The 13560-nt window shown below is 52.8% G+C and overlaps 1 protein-coding gene across 13 annotated transcripts in view; it reads left to right on the top strand.

Annotated features, from left to right (window-relative positions):
• The window catches only part of LOC140408764 (prominin-1-A-like), a 362788-nt gene that overhangs the window by 222887 nt on the left and 126341 nt on the right, over positions 1-13560 (top strand). The gene's annotated exons all lie outside the window — the stretch shown is intronic.

Genomic DNA, 13560 nt, shown 5'->3' with positions numbered 1-13560 from the left:
CCCTCCCCCATATCCCCCCTCCCCCATATCCCCCCCTCCCACATATCCACCCTCCCCCATATCCCCCCTCCCCCATATCCCCCATATCCCCCCTCCCCCATATCCCCCCCTCCCCCATATCCCCCCTCCCCCATATCCCCCATATTCCCCCCTCCCCCATATCCCCCCTCCCCCATATCCCCCCTCCCCCATATCCCCCATATCCCCCCTCCCCCATATCCCCCCTCCCACATATCCCCCATATCCCCCCTCCCACATATCCCCCATATCCCCCCTCCCCCATATCCCCCATATCCCCCCTCCCCCATATCCCCCCTCCCCCATATCCCCCCTCCCACATATCCCCCATATTCCCCCCTCCCCCATATCCCCCCTCCCCCATATCCCCCATATCCCCCCTCCCCCATATCCCCCATATCCCCCCTCCCCCATATCCCCCATATCCCCCCTCCCCCATATCCCCCCTCCCCCATATCCCCCATATCCCCAAGTGAATCCAGCCCTAACCTTAACCTCTGCAATGCACGCGCAACCGATGGCGTGCATTCATATACCTGCCTAACACTGTTGCCTTTTACCCCTGCCACCACCCCCCCCCCCCCCCCCCCCAGGAGAAGCGCGCACACAACAATAGGGAGCATGTGAGGACTGGAGGAGGGCCCGCTGATGAGAGGCCACTGACCGTACACGAGGAAAGGGCCCTGGAACTGGCTGGCGGACCTGACGACCGGGAGGTTGCTGATGCAGAGGTCGGGGCCCCACGAGCAAGTGAGCCACCAACAGCCCGTCCCCATATCCCCCCTCCCCTATATCCCCCTCTCCCGTATCACCTGATCACTGCCTGATGTCTAACCATGCATGCTTCATTGTGTATCGCAGGACCAAACGTCCAGGCACCCATCCCCGCAGATGCAGACCGCCCGCAGGATGCCCCTCGGAGACCACGGGAGACGGAGAGACCCGAACCCTCCAGCATGCGACGCCCGCAGGATGCCCCTCGGAGACCACGGGAGACGGAGAGACCTGGAGCAACAGGGAGACGACACCCCCGTCACGTGCGGGAGCGACCACCCAGCGATGAGGGGGGCAGCCACAGGCCCCCGTCACATCCGAGCCAGGACACCACTACCCAGGACACCACTATCCAGGACACCCCTACCCGGGACACCACTACCCAGGACACCCCTACCCGGGACAGCACTACCCGGGACAGCACTACCCAGGACACCCCTACCCGGGAAGACGAAATACCGGACAGTGACTCAGAGTGGATGGGTGGAGACGAACCCCCACCCCAAAGTGCCATGGACTCAGAGTGGGACGAAGAGCACGACACAACGCCACTGCTGTCACCAACACCCTCCACCATCGCAGAAACACTCACCACGGTTGGGCACTTTAGTGATGAGGCGTCTGGTACACTCACTGGTGCGCACAACACAGCCGTCCCGGTACAGCAGGTGGAGGTAGGAGCAGCAGAGGGACCGGGCGGTCGGAGGGCAGCCCAGGCCAAGCGAACATCTGCCGCCCAGATGGATCCCGGGTTCCTGCAGTTACCACACCCACACATAGATCCGATACAACCACCGACACGGAGACGAGCGAATAGGGTGACGGGTGGCTTGCGGCGGCTGCGGTCGCAGGTGGAGGAGTCCACCCGCGTCCAGGAGCTGGGAGTGGTCCCGGTCATGCGTGCCACCCAGGCTGACACCGCACGGGTGGCGTCCGCGGTGGAGGCAATGGGTGCGACGGTGTCAGACATGGGGAACGGTTTGCGAGGCCTGGGGCCTTCCGTGCAGGCGGCGTCTGTGGCCCAGGAAATGGCTGCCCTCTCACAGGAGGCCATGAGCCAGTGCCAGCGCCAGATGGCAGAGGCGCTCAACGCCATAGCCCAGTCTCAGCAGGCCATGGCCCAGTCTCAGCAGGCCATAGCCCAGTCTCTGCAGGCCATGGCCCAGTCTCTGCAGGCCATGGCCCAGTCTCAGCAGGCCATCGCTGAGGGCATCGGCGCCAGTGGCCATGTGCGAGCTGGCGTCGCACTGTCGCAGACAGGGTTCGACAACCCCCTGGGCTCCATGGCTGCAAACCTGCAGACCCCTGTCGATACCAGCACGGGCCTCCAGGACTGGCAGCGCCAGATGTCGGGGGCGCGTCGGATGGCCAGTCCGTTCGCATCCCCCACCCATGTAGAGGCCTGGGGGCCATCGGGCACCCCGAGGGAGGAGGAGGTGGTGTGGTCCATCCCGGCTCCCTCTGTAGGGGAGGTCCCGGTACACCGCGACACCTCGGACTCCCCCCCTTCCGTCCCAGGTGCATCGGGTGGGCAACGGGCAGGACAGGCTGGCAGCTCGCCATCCCAGTCGCCCGGGCCGCAGCCTGGCCCATCTAGGCCAGGACGCCCCAGGAAACGGCCGCCAAAGGGATCCAGTGTCAGAGGGCAGGAATCACAGGAGTCCACCTCCAGTTCTGCTGTACCGTCTGGGGAACCACGTAGACGTAGTCAAAGGGCCCGTAAGGCCAAACAATTAGACACTGAGTAAGTTGGCACGGGTGCAGGGCACAGATGAGTTTTAGGCGCTAGGGCACGTGCATGAACTCCTTTGGTTATTAAAGTCAATGTTACACCTACCGAAGCTGCCTTTATGCTCTGTCCAAAGTGTGCGGGGGTGTCATGTACGTTGAGCGCAAGTGTGTGTGTGAGGGGTGGTCTTACCTCAGCCCCAGGTGAGTCTGCCCCCTTCCCCCTGGGCCGCCATCAACATCCCCCGGGCAGAGGACGGGACCGTGCGCTGCAGTATCACAGCCGCATGCAGGGATGGTCCGGGTGGATGGTGGTACTGTGGCCATGGGTCAGACATAGTCCAACGATGTAGAGCCAGGAGCTCATCGGAGGCGGGCTGTCATCATTCTCCATGGCCTGCGATAGACACGCGTCCACCCGCAACTGGGTGAGCCCGGCCCGTTGTGCCGCCGGTGGATCGGCAATTGGGAGTGGGGGGGTGGTGTGCATGCGGGTGGGGTGTGTGGGGTTGGGGAGGGGGGTGATGGTGCTGGGTGGATGGATGGGTGGGGGGTGTGGGTGGTCGGCTGTTGTCATGGTGTGCGGTCTGTGGCCATACTACCCGATTCCCACGCCCATCTAGTCAGTGAAGCGGGCGTCTATCAGTCTGTCCCGTGCCCGCTGGGCCAGCCGGTAACGGTGGACAGCCACCCGTCTGTGTCTACCCCGTCTGCCCTGACCATTGCCCCCATCCCCCTCATCTGGGGAGGACTGGGCCTCTTCCTGCTGCTCCTCCACTCCGCCCTCCTCTGCCTGCGGCACATCGCCCCTCTGCTGGGCTATGTTGTGCAGGACGCAGCACACCACAATGATGCGGCCGACCCTATCTGACCGATACTGGAGGGCGCCCCCAGAGAGGTCCAGGCACCTGAAACGCATCTTCAGCACGCCAAAGCACCTCTCGATCACTCCCCTTGTCGCTACATGGGCATCATTGTAGCGGTTCTCCGCCTCATTGCGTGGCCTCCGTATAGGCGTCATCAGCCACGATCGCAATGGGTAGCCCCTGTCGCCCAGCAACCAGCCCCTCAGCCGGGGATGGCGTCCCTCGTACATGCCGGGGATGGATGACCGCGACAACACGAATGAGTCGTGTACACTGCCTGGGTAACGGGCGCAGACGTGCAGGATCATCATGCGGTGGTCGCAGACCACCTGTACGTTCATCGAATAGGTCCCCTTCCTATTAGTGAACACGGCCCTGTTATCTGCAGGTGGCCGCACGGCGACGTGCATCCCATCGATCGCGCCCTGGACCATGGGGAACCCGGCAATGGCAGAGAAGCCCACGGCCCGGGCATCTTGGCTGGCCCGGTCCACGGGGAAGCGGATGTAGCGGTGCGCCATGGCATAAAGGGCATCTGTCACTGCCCGGATGCACCGATGCACCGATGTCTGCGATATGCCGGACAGGTCCCCACTCGGTGCCTGGAATGACCCCGTTGCATAAAAGTTCAGGGCCACCGTAACCTTGACGGACACGGGGAGAGGGTGTCCCCCGCCAGTGCCACGCGGTGACAGGTGTGCCAGCAGGTGGCAGATGTGTGCCACGGTTTCCCGGCTCATCCGGAGTCTCCTCCTGCATTCCCGGTCCGTGAGGTCCTGGTATGACTGCCGGGGCCGGTACACACGGGGCGCCCTCGGGTGCCTCCGTTGCCGTGGGGCCGCGACGTCCTCCTCCCCCTCCTCGTCCTGTCGGTCAGGTGTCCCTCCAGCCTGGGCGGCTGCCGCCTGCCCCTCTGCGGCAGCCTGCGCCGCCTCTCTGGCACGCTCCTCCTCCTCCTCCTCCTCCTCCTCCTCCTCATCCAGGGCAACATAGACATGAGCGGCTGCCACCACGGCGGCCAACATCGCTGGATGATCTGAAAACATGACGACCTGGTGGGGGGGAGGGGAACGACGACATGTCATCATTGCCCATATCCCCTCCTCCCCCCAGCCAGGTGGCATGGACCGCATGGGTCCAACTGTTGGAGGCTGGCACCTGGCCAGGTGGACCAACTCATTTGCCCTCCCATCACCCACCCCGGCACGGACCCCCCCCCGCCCCAACCTCCACCCCAGCACGGACCCCCCCCCAACCTCCACCCCGGCACGGACCCCCTCCACAACCCCCAACCTCCACCCCGGCACGGACCCCCTCCACAACCTCCACCCCGGCACGGACCCCCTCCACAACCTCCACCCCGGCACGGACCCCCTCCCGGCACTCCCCCGGAGCCCAGCCTACTCTAACCACCCCCCCCCCCCCCCCGCCGCACACACACACAAGCCGAGACACACCTCTTCTCAGGCAATCAGTCTGCGGCCACGCCATTTCCTGCCCAGAGCCAACCCCCCAGGCCGTCACTCACCTCCTCGCTGGTCGGCGTGAGCCTGGAGCACCGGGTCACGCCGATGAAAAGGAGGTTTGATTGACGTCGACGTGAACGGTCATCACGTCGACGGGACTTCGGCCCATCCGGAAGGGAGAATATCGGCAGGCCGAAAATCGGCTGCCTTGCGCAGGCCCGTGACATTCTCCGCGGCAGCGGCGCCATTAACGCCCCGCCGACTTTTCTCCCTTCGGAGACTTCGGCGGGGGCGGGGGCGGGATTCACGGCGGCCAACGGCCATTCTCCGACCCGGCGGGGGGTCGGAGAATGACGCCCCATGTCTTTTGGGACTTGTGGGAGGAACCGGAGCACCCGGAGGAAACCCATGCAGAACGTGCAGACAGTGACCGAAGCCGAGAATCGAACCTGGAACCCTTCGCTATGATGCGACAGTGATAACCACTGTGCTACCCCTATAATTCATAAATAAATTGGGCAGCACGGTACCATAGTGGTTAACACAGTTGCTTCACAGCTCCAGGGTCCCAGGTTCGATTCCCGGCTGGATCACTGTCTGTGTGGAGTCTACACGTTCTCCCCGTGTCTGCGTGGGTTTCCTCCGGGTGTTCCGGTTTCCTCCCACAGTCCAGAGATATGCAGGTTAGGTGGATTGGCCATGCAAAATTGCTTTAGTGTCCAAAAAGATTAAGTGCGGGTTACACGGATAGGGTATATACGTGGGCTTGAGTAGGGTGCTCTTTGTAAGGGCCGGTGCAGACTCGATGGGCTGACTAGCAGCCTCCTGCACTGTAAGTTCTATGATAACAAAGAAAAACCGCAACTACAACCTGATAACCGCAGCTCTCCCCCTAATTCTCTGAAAAAGGAAATGAATGGCTGCCATCTCAAGTCGAGCCCATCCACCGATTCTCTAATGATGTACTTGACCTTTTCAAGATGGAGGAAATCCATTAGTTCCCCAACCATGATAAGGCGTTGGGTGGAGGAGGAGAACTCCATCTCAGCAGAACTCTCATCCGGGCTATCAGTGAGACGAAAGCGGGGACATCTGTCTTTGCCCCTGTCTGCAGCACCGACGAGTCCCAGACAGCAAAAATGGCCACCAGCGGGCAAGGCTTCAGATCGATACCAAGAATCCCTGACACGGTGTTAAAGAAGGAAACCCAAAAACCAACTGTGTTTTGTACAGAACCAGGCCCCGAGAACACTGAGCGCACCTGTCTTTCACCCCAGATTTTTTAAAACCCGTACATCCTAGTCAGATACACCCTGTACACCACCTGAGCCTAGCACAGAAGGAGGTCGACTCGACCCTGTACAGAGCATCACTCCACACTACCTCCTCAAAAACTAGACTCAACTGCCTTCCTGCTTCCTCCTCATCTCATCCAGTGGAGCTTGCTCCGCAGACAGAATCCGACCGTAGATATCTGAAATCTTATCCTCACCCACATCAGCAAGAGATAAAGGGCTGGATTCTTCCGCCCCGCCCGCCGAAGGATTGTCACGGGTGAGATGCGGACCATGTAAAGGTCCGTTGACCTTGGGCAGGAATTTCTGGTCGGCAAGCAGGCATGGCCGGAGAATCCCTCCCAGAATCCTATTCATTAGAGTGGGCAGGAGTGCTAAAGGAAACAATGAGATCTCCTTACATAGGAAATCATGCACCTGCAGATTGCTAAAAAAAGTTAGACCCCAGGAGTTGGAATTTTTCCACCAGCTCCTCAAAACCAATAAAACAGCCTTCCACAAACAAGTCACTAAACGTTTCCAGACCCTCCCTTCCCCAGGATCCTAACTGTGAGTCCAAAGTGGTCATTCCCACAGGTAGGGGCCAACAATGATATTGAGCCGAGCCTAAAATGTTGCCTGAACTGTCTCCAAACCTTCAGTGTAGCCACCACCACCGGGCCCCAAGGTAAATTTTGTGGGAGAAAAAAGAAGCGAAGCAGTTACCAAGGCCCGCAAACTGGAAATACGATAGGAGCCCCCCCCACAAGCCATATGCAATTCGGATCCCTAAACCACCCAGCACTTTTTCAATCTTGGCAGCCCAATAATAGAACAACAAATTAGGTAAGGCTAAGACCCCTGATTGTCTTGCTCTCTGCAGGAATTACTGCAGGCCCAGAATTCCTGCAAATTCTTAAGAGTCCTTCCTGCCCAAATGAAAGAGGAAATCAACTTATCGACTTTGACAATGAATGATTTGGGAAGAAAGATAGAGAACATTGGAAAAGAAACAAAAACCTCATAACGATGTTCATTTTAACTGTCTGAACTCTGCTCGCCAAGGACAAGGGGAGGTAATCCCACCTCTGCAAATCTGCTCTGACCTCATTCACCAGCCTAGCACAATTAAGTTTCTGAAGAAAGACCCAGTCGTGGGCCACCCGGATTCCCAAATAATGAAAGCTAGATCTGGCAAGGCGAAAAGGCAACATCCCCACGTCGACTCCCCTCTTTTGGGGGGGTTCACCGGAAAATATTCGCTCTTGTCCCGATTTACCTTGTACCCCGAAAAGTAGCCAAAACTCCTCAGTAGCTTCAGTATCTTATCCATCATGGAGACTGGGTCCATGATATAAAGTAGCAGATCATGTGCATAAAGGACACCCAATGCTCCCTCCCTCCACTCGCTATCCCCTCCATCACCCGGAAGACCTCAACGCGATAGCCACTGGCTCGATTGACAAGGCAAACAGAAGTGGAGACAGAGGGCAACCCTGCCTTGTGCCCCTACCCAACTGAAAATAGCCTGAGCTCAAGGTATATGTACAGATGCTAGCGATGGGAGCCCTATGCAACAAATGGATCCAAGATATGAATTTCAGCCCGAAACCGAACCATCCCAAAATTTCAAATAGGTACTCCCACTCGACTCTGAGACAATTACCTCCGGATCGGAAACTGGAGAGGGGGACAGAACAATGTTTAATAAATGACATATATTGGTTGGTAACTCCATCTGATCCTCCTTGGCAAACTCCATCTGATCATCCGATATCACTCCTGGGAAGAAGGGCTCCAGCCTCACTGCCAGCACCTTGACCAGCAACTTAGCATCAGCATTAAGCAAAGAAATCAGCCTATATGACCCACACTCTGTAGGGTCCTTGCCTTTCTTCAGAGTTAAGGAGATGGATGCCTGCACCAATGTAGCTGGCAAAGACACCTGGGCCAGGGAATCAGTAAACATATCCAATATCAGTGGGGCCAATTGTCCTGTATATTTGTTATAAAAATCAATGGGAATCCCATCCGGGCCCAATGCCTTGCCAGACTGCATAGTACCAATGCACCTCACCACTTCCTCAAGTCTAACTCCTCTCTGCTCTCCCTCTCCACCTTCAGGAAGGACAGCCCCTCCAAAAATTGCATCAATGGCAACGTCTCCTCTTGGGGCTCCGATCTATACAGCCGTTGGTAAAATTCTTCAAACACTGCATTAACCCGCGTTGGGGCAGAGAGCAGCCTGCCATCCATATCCCTCACTTGACCAATTTCCCGGAAGGCCGCCTGCTGCCTCAGCTGATGCCTTGTCTCCATGCTCATAAAAGGTCCCCTTCAAGCGTCGAAGCTGGCCCACTGCCTTACCCATTGAAAGTTGCTCAAATTCTGTCTGCAATTTCTTCCTAGATGCTAGCAACTTGGGTGTAGGGGCAATTGAATATCGACGGTTCAGCTCTAGGATGGAGTTCACCAACTTCCTGTGCTCCAACCTTCCAGAATCATCACTGTGATTTATATGAGATACTCTCTCCCATAATGACCGCTTTAAGGGCCTCCCATAGTGGAGAGGGAGAAATAGAGTAGCTCCTGTTGAACGTAGTGTATTCTTCAATGGCAGAAGAGATACGCTCACAGAAATGTTTATCTACCAACAGTCCTGTAGTGTAGAAAGGAATCTGGCTCAAACCCTAAATCCATGAAATGTGGACCATGGTCTGAGATAACAATTGCTGCGTACCCCGCCCTCTTCACTCCAGAGAGGAGAGACCTACCCAACACAAAAAAGTCTATTCGAGAATAGACCTGATGAACATGGAAGAAGAATGAAAAGTCCTTATCTTTCGGATGGAGAAACCCCATGGGTCTGCCCCAACCCCCCCATCTGCTCCATGAAAGTCACCAACGATTTAGCCACCCCTGAATGAATCAAAGACTTTGGCATAGATCGGTCCAGTGTAGGATCCAAAACATAATTAAAGTCTCCCCCTAAGATTAGCTGACCTGTGGAATAGTGGCCAGTAATTTATTAATATGAACTGTCTCATCCCAGTTTGGAGCATATACATTTACTAGGCTCACCGAGGTGCCCATCAAAGACCCACTGATAATCATGTGTCTCCCGTTGGGATCTGTCAGATCCTAAAAGTTGATAAAGAAACCCATTTCTTTATCAATACCATCAAATCCCGAGTGGAAGACCTGTCCCACCCGACCCTTCCGTAACCTTGTCTGGTCTCTGATCCGCAAATGAGTCTCCTGCAAAAATACCACATCAGCACTTATTCTTCAGATGAGCGAATGTCCTCGATCTCTTCACTGGACAGTTCAACCCCTCACATTCCAAGTGACCAGCCAAATTGGGGGGAGTTTTCCATCCACCCCCACCCCCGTGCCCGAGTCAGCCATATTCACCAAAAGAGATAATTCTATAATTACTTAAAAAGTACAGGCATCGAGCCACCCGAGATGGCCACCAATACCCCTAATGAAACAGAGCAAAAAGCAAAAGTCACCGTCAATAAACCCCCGAAGCCCGCCGCATTCCCCCCTCACCTCCCCACCTCTCATTAAAACCACAACCAAAAGCCCAAACAAACAGCCAAAAGGCAGATAACACCCTCAAGCCTTTACCTCAATATCCCGAACCTCAACAATCCCTAATCCCAAACAGATCCAACCCCTTAAGCTTATTATCCAAAACCTATACTATGATAATGAGCTGCAGTTACCCCCACCGCTTCGCTCCCATTAACTACCTTCTACAGTTAGCAGAGCAACCCACGCCTGCAGCATATAAAATGAGTAACCACAACAACCAGCCCCCCTCCCCACTGCATTCAACATTGATGAACAAAAGGAAACACCCGTCCCATACAAGAACAATAAAATACAAATTGGTATAAGAAACCGAACAAGACCCCATAACCACAAGCCCGCTGCAATAACAACAAGACCCCATATATAATACAAAATACAATATGCAATTAACAATTATCCCTAGCCCATGCTTCCTCACAAAAACATTGGCATCGTCCGGCAGCTCAAAGTTGTAGTTTTTTGAATTATAAGTGCAGAGTAAACCATCCCAAACTGAACTCCTTTTGAAAAGCGCAGCTATGGCCCTGTTAAATGTTGCCCTCTTTTTTTGCCAGATCTGCTCCTATGTCCTGATAGGGCCTAATGGCATGGTCCTCCCATTTGTAGTTACAGTGATCAGTTGCCCACCTCAGGACTTGTACCTTATTCTGGTACCTTACCCATTTTGGTCGGAATAACAGCAAAAGGGATTATTATTTAAATGATAAAATATTAAAACATGCTGCTGTGCAGAGAGACCTGGTTGGTTTACAGGTGATTAAGAAGGCAAATGGAATTTTGTCCTTCATTGCTAGAGGGATGGAGTTTAAGACTAGGGAGGTTATGCTGCAATTGTATAAGGTGTTAGTGAGGCCACACCTGGAGTATTGTGTTCAGTTTTGATCTCCTTACCCGAGAAAGGACGTACTGGCACTGGAGGGTGTGCAGAGGAGATTCACTAGGTTAATCCCAGAGCTGAAGGGCTGAAGGGGTTGGATTACGAGGAGAAGTTGAGTAGACTGGGACTGTACTCATTGGAATTTAGAAGGATGAGGGGGATCTTATAGAAACATATAAAATTATGAAGGGAATAGATAGGATAGATGTGGGCAGGTTGTTTCCACTGGCGGGTGAAAGCAGAACTAGGGGGCATAGCCTCAAAATAAGGGGAAGTAGATTTAGGACTGAGTTTAGGAGGAACTTCTTCACCCAAAGGGTTGTGAATCTATGGAATTCCTTGCCCAGTGAAGCAGTAGAGGATCCTTCATTAAATGTTTTTAAGATAAAGATTGATAGTTTTTTGAAGAATAAAGGGATTAAGGGTTATGGTGTTCGGGCCGGAAAGTGGAGCTGAGTCCACAAAAGATCAGCCATGATCTCATTGAATGGTGGAGCAGGCTTGAGGGGCCAGATGGCCTACTCCTGCTCCTAGTTCTTATGTTCTTATGTAACTGTGGTACCTAATGATAATTGCCCAAGGTGGCTCTCCTGGGCGAGGCTTCTGACGATCAAGAGATGGGTCTGATCCAGCTCGGGAGGGGACAACTGTCTACCCTCCCCCACCGTCTTCAAAAACATCTTCAACATATAGTCAGTCGGGTGCGGCCCTCCATTCCCTCCGGCAACCACACGTCTACAAGATTTTCCCTCCTGGAGTGATTTTCCAAGTCATCTAGTTTGGCACGCAGAAATTTGTTATTGTCAGTCAATATTGTCATCTCAGCCTCTAAAGAGACTATCAGCTTGCTCTGCATCGAAAGAGCCGCCCCCGTGTTCTGCAACACTGCGCCATGTGCCTTTACTGTTTCTTCCATTTTTACCAGCATTGATCGAATAGGAACCGGGACCTCCTTGATTGATTTATGGATGTCCTTGGAGACAGACTGCCATTGTGTTTTGAATTCCTCCGTGAAGATGCCTGTAAGCATCTCAACCGATAACAAGGCAAGTTTAGCCCAGTCAGCGGCCGTGCCATTCCTTTTTCGATGAGCCTCGACAGGAATCTGATTCGGATGACGATTCTTTGCTTGCCGACTTCTTCAAACTTGGTTTCTTGGGCATTTCCACTATATGGGAGTTTTATCCCATCGATTCATTTAAAATACTGCCATAACACTCTTCACAAACTTGCGGAAATGATCGAAAAATAAGTGTCCGGATGGGAGCTGCCTTGTTTGCGGCCGTTCCTTACATGCCGCAACCGGAAGTTCTCCTTATATGTTGTTAATTTAATAAGTGAGCATAAGCAGAACAACACATAAGAAATTTGACAATGTAAAGGACAATGACAGTATTGTGGCTCTGGAAACATTTTTTTTAACTTAAGTTTTGCTGAAAATTACTTTTCTCTGCCCTGTATCCCATTCCCAATTTGCAGATATAGTTCATGGATGTAAAGCCAAAAGTTTGCAGCCTGATTTTTTTAAATTAGAAGGTAGCACTGCAGCGTGTGTTATTGTAAATGTCACTGTTGCTGTAGACTTCACAGCACCTCCCACCTAAATCCAGATTGCAATGAAATTACAGTTCACAAAACTCAGTAGAGTTTAAAATTAATTTTATTTTTGGTTCAGAATGTATGCATTATAAAAATATTGAAACGTGTTTATTCTTAATATTCATAGTTAATGTTTCAAGTCCATATGACTTTCCTTCAGAGCTGAAAAAGTCATATTGGACTTGAAACGTTAACTCGTGTTTATCTCTCCACAGATGCTGCCAGGCCTGCTGCCATTTGTGATTTTATTTTGGATTTCCAGCATATGCAGTGTTTTTCTTTTATTATAAAATATGCTCAATTCCTTTCCCCTTAGCATTTTACTTACTAAGTTTTCTAATTGTCAAACAATCATTGGGCTGAATGCTGTGGTCAGCAGCAAAGATTGCTGGATCTCTGTGGCCTGGATTGTACCTTTGCCAGCATTATTTTGACTCCAGGAGCAACTCAAGGAATTCCATCTTTCAGCAATAAAACGAGAGGTCATAATCTTTTAGCAAATTTAAAACAGATTTGAGGAAAAACTACTTCTCCCAAAGGGCTGTGAATCTGTGGAATTCGCTACCCCAGAGTGCGGTGGATGCAAGCATAGTGAGTAAATTCAAGCAGGAGTTTGACAGATTTTAATTGGTAATGGGTTGAAGGGTTATGGAGAACGGGCAGGACGGTGGAGTTGAGGCCAAGATGGGATCAACCATGATCACATTTGAGGGTGTTTGCCTCAGGAGGCTAAATTGCCTACTCCTGCTCCAGGTCATGTGTTCTAGGGAGGAGATGCTCTGGCTGATTTCACAATCCAGCTCTTGGTCTGTGACATTGTAAGTAGCAGATGACGAACATATCTGCCATGATAGAATGGTGGAGCAGACTCGATGGGCCGAATGGCCTAATTCTGCTCATATCTTATGAATTTATGAATAATGATGTCATCAAGTAGGCTAAGCAGCCAATAAAATTGAAGAATTCTCACCAACAGCAAATTACAAAGTAAAAACCACTAATTATCCTTATATTTTTAATAACTTTGTAGGCATCAAACTAATGATTGAAGCATACTCATGGAATTAAGGCAGAAGCTGAAATGTTGAACTTGGAAGCAAAATTAATAATCTGTGGAATTTTCTTATCATGATGACAGAATTCGATATCTCACAAACATAAGCTTTTGAGGACCAAAGGGACTGTTCAGTAGAAACTATTAATTTTGTGCACCATTAAAACCCAATCACCCCTCATTCAGCAAAGTGTAACCTGTTGGGAAGGGTTTTACAGAGACTAATGTAATAAAAGTGGAAGTTCACGACAATTCAATTGTTTTCTAAAAGTCTCCATCAGCACGGTCTGCAGCAGTGAAGAAA

The sequence above is a fragment of the Scyliorhinus torazame genome, chromosome 3 (genome assembly GCF_047496885.1).
Source record: "Scyliorhinus torazame isolate Kashiwa2021f chromosome 3, sScyTor2.1, whole genome shotgun sequence".
Classification (NCBI taxonomy): domain Eukaryota; kingdom Metazoa; phylum Chordata; class Chondrichthyes; order Carcharhiniformes; family Scyliorhinidae; genus Scyliorhinus; species Scyliorhinus torazame.
Note: the sequence above shows the minus strand (reverse complement) of the source record. Positions and strands in the feature narration are given on the sequence as shown.